Source organism: Saccopteryx leptura, chromosome 2, assembly GCF_036850995.1.
Source record: "Saccopteryx leptura isolate mSacLep1 chromosome 2, mSacLep1_pri_phased_curated, whole genome shotgun sequence".
NCBI lineage: Eukaryota > Metazoa > Chordata > Mammalia > Chiroptera > Emballonuridae > Saccopteryx > Saccopteryx leptura.
In genome coordinates, this window is record NC_089504.1 from 80330193 (window position 1) to 80340032 (window position 9840).

The 9840-nt window shown below is 44.6% G+C and overlaps 1 pseudogene; it reads right to left on the minus strand.

The window, feature by feature from the left end:
* Positions 1 to 884: 884 nt before the first annotated feature.
* On the minus strand, positions 885 to 6050 carry LOC136391408 (ras-related protein Rab-7L1-like; annotated as a pseudogene).
* Between the last annotated feature and the right edge of the window lie 3790 nt (positions 6051 to 9840).

Sequence of the window (9840 nt, forward strand, 5' to 3'; positions counted from 1 at the left end):
CACCCATGCCATTGTTTGTAGAATCACATTGGCTTCTCATATATTGGCAGAAATATGCTTCTAGCTGCCCAAGTCTGAGGTTTCTTTGGTCATACAGTAAAAGGATGTGTAACCTTAAATAGCCCACAAGGGTTTGAATGACAGAGTTGGGAATCCTTTCCTGGCCACTGCAGTGCAATGTGTTGATCATTTTGCATCAATGTGGAGCAGGTTAACTCTTATTCTCACAGACCTACTAGAACATTTAGTGCCACCAGGGTTCACTTAGTCAGTGACAGTTTCCTAGCCAATGTGACCCTCTTGTTTTCTATTTGAACTTTTAGCATGTGCCAGGCAGGCAGTGTTGTAAGTATTTTATAGGTATTCATCTCCAACCCTGTAAGAGAACATCATAATTATCCCTATTTAATAAATGAGAAAAATGAGGCACAGAGAAGTGAAAGCAGTCGCCTAACATCACTCAGCCTTACCCAGCAGAGAGGTTTTAGTTCATATATTTGCATCCACAGGCTATCCAGAGATGAATTACATTATTTCCAGCAGAGCTGCCCAAATGTTAGTCATTCATATACCACATACTTCTGATTGTTGGCATGGCACATACTACTTTTAATATTATTTATTTAATGTAGAATATAGAATATGTAAACACATAGTTGATGTGTCAGTTTACTCTTTTTTCTGATCCAGATGAAAATAAATTCATAACTTTTAAAAACGTTTTTCTTGTCTTTCCTAAAGTTTGTTCTCTAACCATCTATGGGCATTTGCTTAACATTATAAACCGGAAAGTTTCATACATTACATATGTACAGTTATTTAACACAGTCAACAGCTACAGAGTACTGGCTACTCTGTTCAGGGCTGTGTGCCACATTAATTCCTCATTCCTTATCACCTGGTCCACGAAGCCAAGCCTGCGAACAAGAGCCCACACGGATGTTATTCCCACCTAGGGCCAAGTGTATGCATTAGGTAATTGAGCATTTTACAGCAAACTATCCTACTCTTTAATTATGTCTTCTTTTCCCAAGTTGTTAAGCGTCTCCCGAATATTACCATTATATCCTCCGTAACCACTAATAAAGAGCCTTGAACTTTGTGCTTAGTGATTGATAGAGCACCAATCACTAATGCCTGTGGTGAAAGTGATCAGATCTAAACACAGGAAGAGAAGAAGAAAGACACAGTAATTGAGCCCCCACCACATGCCAAGAACCCTTCTGTCATTATCTTATTCATTTGTAATTAATCTCACAGCCGCTCCGTGTATAGGAAACTGAAGTGAAGAGAGGCCAAGGAGATTGCAGAGGTTTATGCAGCTGGCGGGTGGCCAAGCTGGGAGCCAGATTGGGATCCGGCTGAGTTCAGGTGAGTTGCTTTTTCCACTGTAGCCGCTTTCACACTCTGCTTGGAGGGGAAAAGACACTTTAAGAGAAGGAGAGAAAACAAACCTTCTCCATCAAGGGAAGATACTGCAATTTCTCATTATCTCAAAGCATGAGTCTTCTGCTGCCAAGTGCTAAATTCATAGTCAATAACAAACTGTGACCATTGGCAAAAGACCATGAGAAGAAAGCCTAAGTGTGGATGAGCAGGGTAATGAACCATCAACACAATAAATTCTGTGGGTGAGAGTCTTGACCAGGCCCTCATTCCGCATTCTGAGTCATACAAATTCCCGGCTAGAGCATGACCAATTGGTTTATGTCCGAATGGATTGGGCACCTGTGGGTCCAGCAGCTGCAAAGTTTTTCATCTTGGCTCATTCACAGTGGATTAACAAGTCATGCCTGGGAGGGAGAGATAACTAGTCCCTTGACTCTGTTCAAAGCCTCACTTACCAGTCTCAGATCGAATGTCTGGTGGAAGTTGGCAAGCTATCAAGGAGTGCCCAAGCAGGGAGCGGAGTAACTTCTCAGGGGTCCCTGAGGACCTCAGCATGTGTGAGGACAGGGCCCTGGCCACCACTTGCTGACTGCAGAGGGTGTGGCTCTGTGCACCCAGAGCTTCCTGCTTTATTCTGCCCAGGAACCAGCCTAGGCCAGTTCGCTCTGCAGAGAGAAACACGCTTAACTGTGAAGGTCTCTTCGAATAGGCAGAGAGAGGGGCGAGACTTGAGGAGTCTGTTTCCCAGACCATGCAAATTTATTTCATTAATTAAAAATAAGTATAAAAACATCCTTTCCCTGAAAAAAAAAATCAAGGATATTGAATTTCAGTAAGAGGAAATGCCATTGTTTTTTAATTTGGGGAATCATGAGAGGATTTAACCCCTGTGTGAACTAGTATCTCAGGGCTTTGGTTTGTTTTTGTTTTTCCTTCATATAAGAAAAACCATTCCTTCATGCAGGTTTATTATGGCAATGAGGATTGAAGACTGGCACAGGAACTTGCAAGAAATATCAGCTCCTTCTTTTTCTTTCTTCTTCCATGAATATATTTCAGACTTAAAAATAATAAGGTTGGTGTGTGAAGTACATCACAGTTAAAAAGTTCTAATCTTTATCATTCCAACATAAAACTTTTCCCTCATGACCTCTTCTCTCCTCTCCTCTCCTCTCCTCTCCTCTCCTCTCCTCTCCTCACCACACATGCCCAGAGGAAATCAGAGAGTAGAGGTTGTGTTGACCTCAGAATGTCCTGGTCTTCTTGAAGGAAAAAATATAAAAAGAGCTGAACCTTTTCCCCAGACTGCACTTGTACTGTGAACACACACACACAGGAGCCAGGTTGTGAGGAAGCCATGAGAAAATGCTAGGGCGGGGTGGAGGAGGGCAGGATCTTTCCCATGAAGACACTGGGTATTTTGTGCAAACTCCCTCCTAGAAGAAGGAGTGCTTATAGCTAATGTTCAATTAGGAGCAAGATAGTCTTTGAAGCACTTAACACATTCGGGTTCTTTGCCCTTCTTTATCAAATTATTATCCTGCTATGATGTATTTTTCACAGATAAAGAATCTGAAGCCCAAAGTGTTAAACTAACTCCTCTAAGATCATCCAGTTGATAAGTGAGGAAGCCCATATGCAAAACTAGGCAGAGTGACCCAGTGAACAGCCCTCAATCACACACTGTTTCCTAATGTTCAAGAGATGGGGCACTATATGCTGAGTCAAAGCAGCCTAGCCTATGCCTCTCCTCACTTCAGAGATCACTAACACATGCTCACTGCCAAGCTAACCTCTCAGATCCCACTGTCAGGAGGCAGTTGAACTAGGTTCTTTGGGTGAGGAGAAGGAGAGTTTGGAAGAGAACATCACCTTCCAAATTTGAGAGAAGATGGGTGCCTAAAGACAGGAATTTCAGAGACACAGAGCCAAAAGAGTGGAATCAGTTAATGCACTTGTCACTGACATGGCACATGCATTGCAAGAGACTTGGAGTGTTGGAAAAAGCGGGGATGGGAATAAATATGAGGTTCGGAAGAAAAGGTAGGCTCCACCTCCTGGAGAGCTTTGCATCGAGGCTTCTGATTTTCAGGTCAGTGCTTCACCAATTTTCCCACTCTGTAGTCTTAGGAGAGTGGTGGAACATTTACACAAGTCCTGGATCAAGAGCCAGCAACTCCAAATGTGAAATTCTGCTAGAATCTCACATTTGATCTTTAACACCCAGGAAATTTATAGGCCACAATAAACTCATGTTTATTAACATAAAAATAATGTTTTACACTGACTACCAGTGACTTTGCTTTGTATATCCTATGCCCTTGCATACTTCACCATGCTCTTTACCCCAAGAAGTACTCATTGCCTGGTTTAAGAACATAGCCTTAGATATGAGGAACCCTTGAAAGGTGTCAAACGAGGCAGTGAGATAATTGGATCTGGGTTTTAGGAAGTCCTCTGTGGTGACAGCATGAGGAATGGAGTGGAGGGCAGCAAGGCAAGGGAGAGGGAGACAGCTAGTTAGGAGACTATGCCACTATTACAGGAAGAAGATCGTATAAGAGCCAAAAAGCAAACAATATTCAGAGCCTTTCAGCAGGGTGTGATTCTTAAGAATAAGAACCAGAGAAATACTTTTTTTCCCCAGGACTTGTTTCCCATTTATTTATGATATTGCAGGGGTTCAAACCAGTGCATAAAAATCAGTGTTCTTCTCATGTAAAGGGAATTTGTTAATCCACTATTGTTTTCAGAATCATTGTAATAAAAACCCTACCTGAACCGAGTAATACAAAAGAAACTTCCAGATCTCAAAAGGTTGTGCGAAAGTTATAATTGTCATTAAAAACAAACAAACAGACAAGCTACTGAAGGCTTGGCTCTCATTCTCTTTCTGATATTTGGCCTCTACTCTCTCTCTCTTAGGACAGTGGTTTTTAGAGTGTGGTGTGCAGCAGAATCAGCTAGAGAGCTACAGAAGCCCAGGAGCATGAATAGCAAAGGCCTGGGTCTCTGCATCTTTACCAAGTTCTCCAACAATGGTTTTCTAACCATGCCAATCAGAATCACCTGGGAAATAACAAATTCCCAGGCTTCACCCCTGGAAAATTTGATTCAGTAGGTTTGATGTTGGGACCCAAAATCTTAAAACATTCAAAAAAATTTTAGCAATATCCCATATAGATCTGACCAGTCAGACTTGGGAACCAATGACTTTGGACACTTATTTAGATAAGTCTCTCAAAGAACTTTAGGCCTCTGAGTTCACTAAGAATATTCATAACTTGGTTAGGTTATAAATCACCATCCTGTGGAACTAAACAAATTAAACTGTCTAGAAGTGATTTGATACTAAAAACCCTACCTGTTTTAGCACTTAAATTAGCTAGTGATTTCTGTATGATTTAGTAGGTTTGACCTTTTATATTCAAAAGTCACTAACTGGGCCACATGAGCCAGCAGCAAGTGAGAGCCAAGTTGCAGGAGGTGCAGAAACGCACAAGGGTCCCGGGTGTCTTTTCTTGGTTATGATGGCCCTCCTTATTGGCCAGTCAGCAGGAGATAGTTCCAAAGTACTTAATAAAATTGCCTGGTGGGGAACTAAAGGGAAGGGATTAGAACTGAAAAGGAAAAACAGCAGAAACTACAGCAGCAGCCCCAAATGGAGGAGTGCTTGGTTTGTAGGTTGATGTAGTCCCTTGGGTGGACAAAGACATATCTTCTCTGAAATAGCTTATCATCTTTTCTTTTTTTTTTTTTTTTTTTTAAGCTGGAAACGGGGAGAGACAGTCAGACAGACTCCCGCATGCGCCCGACCAGGATCCACCCGGCACGCCTACCAGGGGCAACGCTCTGCCCACCAGGGGGCGATGCTCTGCCCCTCCGGGGCGCCGCTCTGCCGCGACCAGAGCCACTCTAGCTCCTGGGGCAGAGGCCGAGGAGCCATCCCCAGCGCCCGGGCCATCTTTGCTCCAATGGAGCCTTGGCTGCGGGAAGGGAAGAGAGAGGCAGAGAGGAAGGGGGGGGGGGGTAGAGAAGCAAATGGGTGCTTCTCCTATGTGCCCTGGTGGGGAATCGAACCCAGGTCCCCCGCACGCCAGGCCGACGCTCTACCGCTGAGCCAACCGGCCAGGGCCGCTTATCATCTTTTCAGTGAAGACTCTCATGGCCTCATTATTATTTTTGTCCTCCTTGATTGATGTTTCTGTCCAACCCGAAACCATTCTCCTTACTGAGCCGGTCAACCTGATCTCGACTCACTGCCGGAGGAGACAGATCACACTTGTTGGCCATGAGCAGGCTGGGCACAGGCTCTCCATTGGGCAGTGTGAGCTTGCTGTCCAGGTCCCGTTTTCATCTCTGACTGCTGCTGAAGGTAGTGGCATTGGTAACATCAGACGTAAGAACACAGGCGGAGGCATCCGGATAGTGTACTCGTGTCATAGATGTGAAGCGCTCCTGCCCTGCAATATCCCACAGCTGGAGCCTCACTATCTCCGAGTCAGACCACTGGAGAACCTTCAGAATGAAATATCCACTCCCACCGTGGACTTGTGGTGTTTGCTGAAGCTGTCCTGGGAATATCTTTGCACCAGGGACGTCTCGCCCACTGAGGCGTCCCCCACCACCAGCACTTTGAACATGTGATCACTGCCGCCCATGGCTGGCTAGCGGGGTGGAAGCTTTAGGGAGGCGGAGGGGGGTAGTCGCTGGTTTTAACCCCTTTGACTCCCTACCCCCTTCAAACTGAAGTGTAATGTTCCATCCACCACCCATTGGGGCTGCTCTGATGAGAAAGCAAAAAGGGAAACTTTGCACTCAACCTTTATGCGCTTTCTCCCCTCGCGGCCACAGCCTGGGTGGGGCAAGGGGCGCCAGGAGGGAGCTCTGAGCCCCGGCTGTTCTCACCTTCTCTCCCTCTCCCCTTGGCCGCAGAGAAACGGAATGAGGCTTGGCGGTGCCTCACCTGCAGGGACTTCCAGAGAAAGACATTTTTAAAAGGCTAGAAGAAATGTCTAGAATTTAGTCTATAAGAGAAATTTACTATTTCTTCTTCATGTGTGTGTGTGAGACAGAGACAGAGAGACAGAGGGACATATAGGGACAGACAGACAGGAAGGGAGAGAGATGGGAAGCATCAATTCTTTGTTGTGGCACCTTAGTTGTTCATTGATTGGTTTCTCATATGTGCCTTGGGGGGGGGCAGCTGGGAGAGGGCTGCAGTGGAAGAATGACCCCTTGCCCAAGCCAGCGACCTTCTGTTCAGGCTAGTGACCTTTGGGCTCAAGCCAGTAACCATGAGGTCATGTCTATGTTCCCACGCTCAAGCCAGCGACCCCGTGCTCAAACCGGATGAGTCTGTGCTCAAGCAGGTGACCTCAGGGTTTCGGACCTGGGTCTTCTGGGTCCCAGTCCAATGCTTTATCTACTGCACCACCACCTGGTCAGGCTCTTAAACTCTTAATCTAATCCTTAGAGGGAGGTTGCTGAGCGCCCCCATTTGTGAGCCTGAGCAGATCAGAGAAGGGGGTCAGAGTCAATGTGCATACTCTGTCCGAGGCTAGGAGTCACCAAAGAGAGTAGGGTTCCCCCAATCACCAATGCACTATTCCTGATGGAGAAATGCACAGAAAAAGAATTTACTGTGTGGCCAGAAGTAGTTGCACTGATGAAAGCACTGGCATATAGCAGCAGCCCAGGCCGGGCAAATTTCCAGGCTTAGCGATTCCACACAGGTTCAGCTCTGTTTGGATCCCACATGATGATGGGTTTGGATTTAAGCAATACATTTTATCTGCCAATGGAAATACTATTTGAATAAATAATTATTTTGTCACTGCTTCTTTCTGCAAGGAAGAAGCTCTTACTTTCCTTCCCATCTTAAACCAGATTTGAATCCTAATTTTATCAATAGAAGATGCATCATTAATATTCTCTTTTTCCAACAAGCCCTTCTAGTTGCTAGCTCTTACTTCACATCTGGCATCCTTATTTATTTATTTATTTATTTATTTATTTATTTATTTATTTATGAAACAAACCAATAACATTGGGAATAAGCCATAACAATAATAAAAATTATAGTAAAAATAATGCATTTCTCATTCACTTAACACTTATTCTGTGCCAGTCTATGTTAAGTGATTTACATTTATCATCTCAAATGAGCTTCAAAGCAAATCAACAAGATATGTAATCATCATCACCTTCATTTTACAGATGAGAAGATTGAGGCTTATAGATGGCAGAGCTGGGATTCAAACCCTGGTGGATGTATTCTGCATCTGTCTCTCTTCACCTGTGAGCCATATTGACTGTTCTCCTGCCCAGAAGCTTGGTTCTTCCTCTCAGGGGTATCTCAGCGACTCACTTCCAGGCCACCTCTCACCTCCATGAGCCTTGAGGGATGTTTAAATACCAGGGCCACGTTTTCTCTTTCTAGCAACAGAGCTTCTTTTCCTTAGGGCATACTATTTTTATTAGGATTAAAATGGCCTTCAGCAATAAATATTAAAAACCTGCCCAGTGAAAAGAGCAGCTTCCTCAGAAGCTTATGAGGATTAGAATTTTTAAGCAGGCCCTGCAATGTACGACCATCCCTCTTCTCCGTCACCCCTTTGTGTGCTCCTGCATGGCTGTGCTTTCAGCATCAATCAGATTTGGTGGTTTGCTCAAATCTGTTCATACTAATTGTCTGCCCATATTGCTGCATGCCCCGGATAGAGTGGTCAGGGGGAAACAGAGCCTCACTCCTTCTCCCACCCCTGGGGGATTCAGATTTCATGTGCTTGATCTTTGTTGGTGGCAAGATGAAAATGCTTGCTATACATTGCAGCTTTCCTCCTTCATGTTCAAGGGCTGCTCCGCTGATGGGGAACCTCAGCTCTCCTGTTTGTTACAGAGCCATCCATGCAAGACAGAGCAGCAGAAGCTAGGAATCAGCTAGTTGGGGCTGGGAGTCTCTCTGTGTGTGGTGATTCAGCAGAGAGACTTGGGAAAGTTAATTATTTTACATAGGGACTGTGGTTCCATGGCTTCATAGCATGAGATGCTGATCCCTAGTTTACTCGTCTGTAAAATGAAAATGATAATACCCACCCGTTGGGACTGCTGGGAGAAGCAAAGGCTTGGAACAGTGTGGTGCTGTCTGAATGTTAGTGCCTTCCCCTCCCATCTCTGACCATAAGCTTGGAGAGTAGGTGAGGCATTTATTATCCATGTTCTTAAACATACCCAAAGACTTGTGGTTCCCGCATTAAAAACCACATTGACTGTTCCAGGCTAATTGGGTGTCCTTGGATCTGAGTTTCTCCATATAAATACATGAGTTTGGGATTTTAAAAAATTACACAGTAATTATATTCTTGGACAAATGGTACATTTTAAAGAAAAGCACAGAGAATTCTTTCAGCGCCCGGAGCTGGGTAAGAATTGCTTGATATATGGGTAGAACTCACAGTAACGAATGATTTACAATAAATACTTCAGCAAAGAAAAGTCTGGGTAAACTCTATATTTCATCCTTCTGGCAATGAGCTACAAAAGGTTTGCATCTTAAATCAACTGGTGGTTGTGTACCAGAAGGATGTGGTCTGAATAGATTTGTACGATGGGGCAATTACTCATCACCGGAAGGATCCCAGCTGTCATCGTGGCTTCTCCCTAAGCAGTCAGTGAGCAAGCAGTTATGGAATTACAGAACTGACCTCTTGTCCGTCACCCTGAAGCTTCCCAAGCCAGAGTCATAGAGGATGTTCATCATGAGACCCAGGAGGCACAGGGAGCCGTCAGTACCCGCAGCTGGGAATATGACATCAAGAAGGAGTCTGTTTTCTCTCTCCTTATTCTGGTCACTGGTAGCAATTTTGGCAGGTGGCAGACAATCCACACTGAGGCTCCCCCAGTTCAGGACCCTCATGGCCTGAGGGTTGGGGACACTGGAGCAGTGCAGAGACTTTAGTCTTGGGGGCTGGAATTCCAGCTTTGCTCAGCACTGACTAAGAGAAGAAAACTACATTTCTCTGCTTTGCTGTTTTACTAGCTACAAAACAGGGGTGATATTCCTACTTCAAAATATTTTTGTAAACCGGAGTGTATGAAAGTGGCTGGCACTTAGTGAATGTTATTTTATTTTTCACTTTATAAAATGATAGCTAATATTTACAGTGTTACTATTTGCCAAGAGCTGTACTAAGCACATTACATGGATTTCACTTTCAACACCTTCCCATTTTATAGACAAGGAAATTGAGGAATGGAGGGCTTAACTGGCTTGCCCACATATAGCTAGGATGGAGTGAGGAAATAGCAGAGACAGGCTTCGGCCTAGGCGGTGTGGATCCAGATGTCCTGTAGTTGTGACAGGGAAACATTCTCCACTAGAGCCTAGAGAGCCCTTTCTGTGCCAGGATCTCCATTTCAAACTGTGTGTCCAGTCTCGTCACAGAGCAA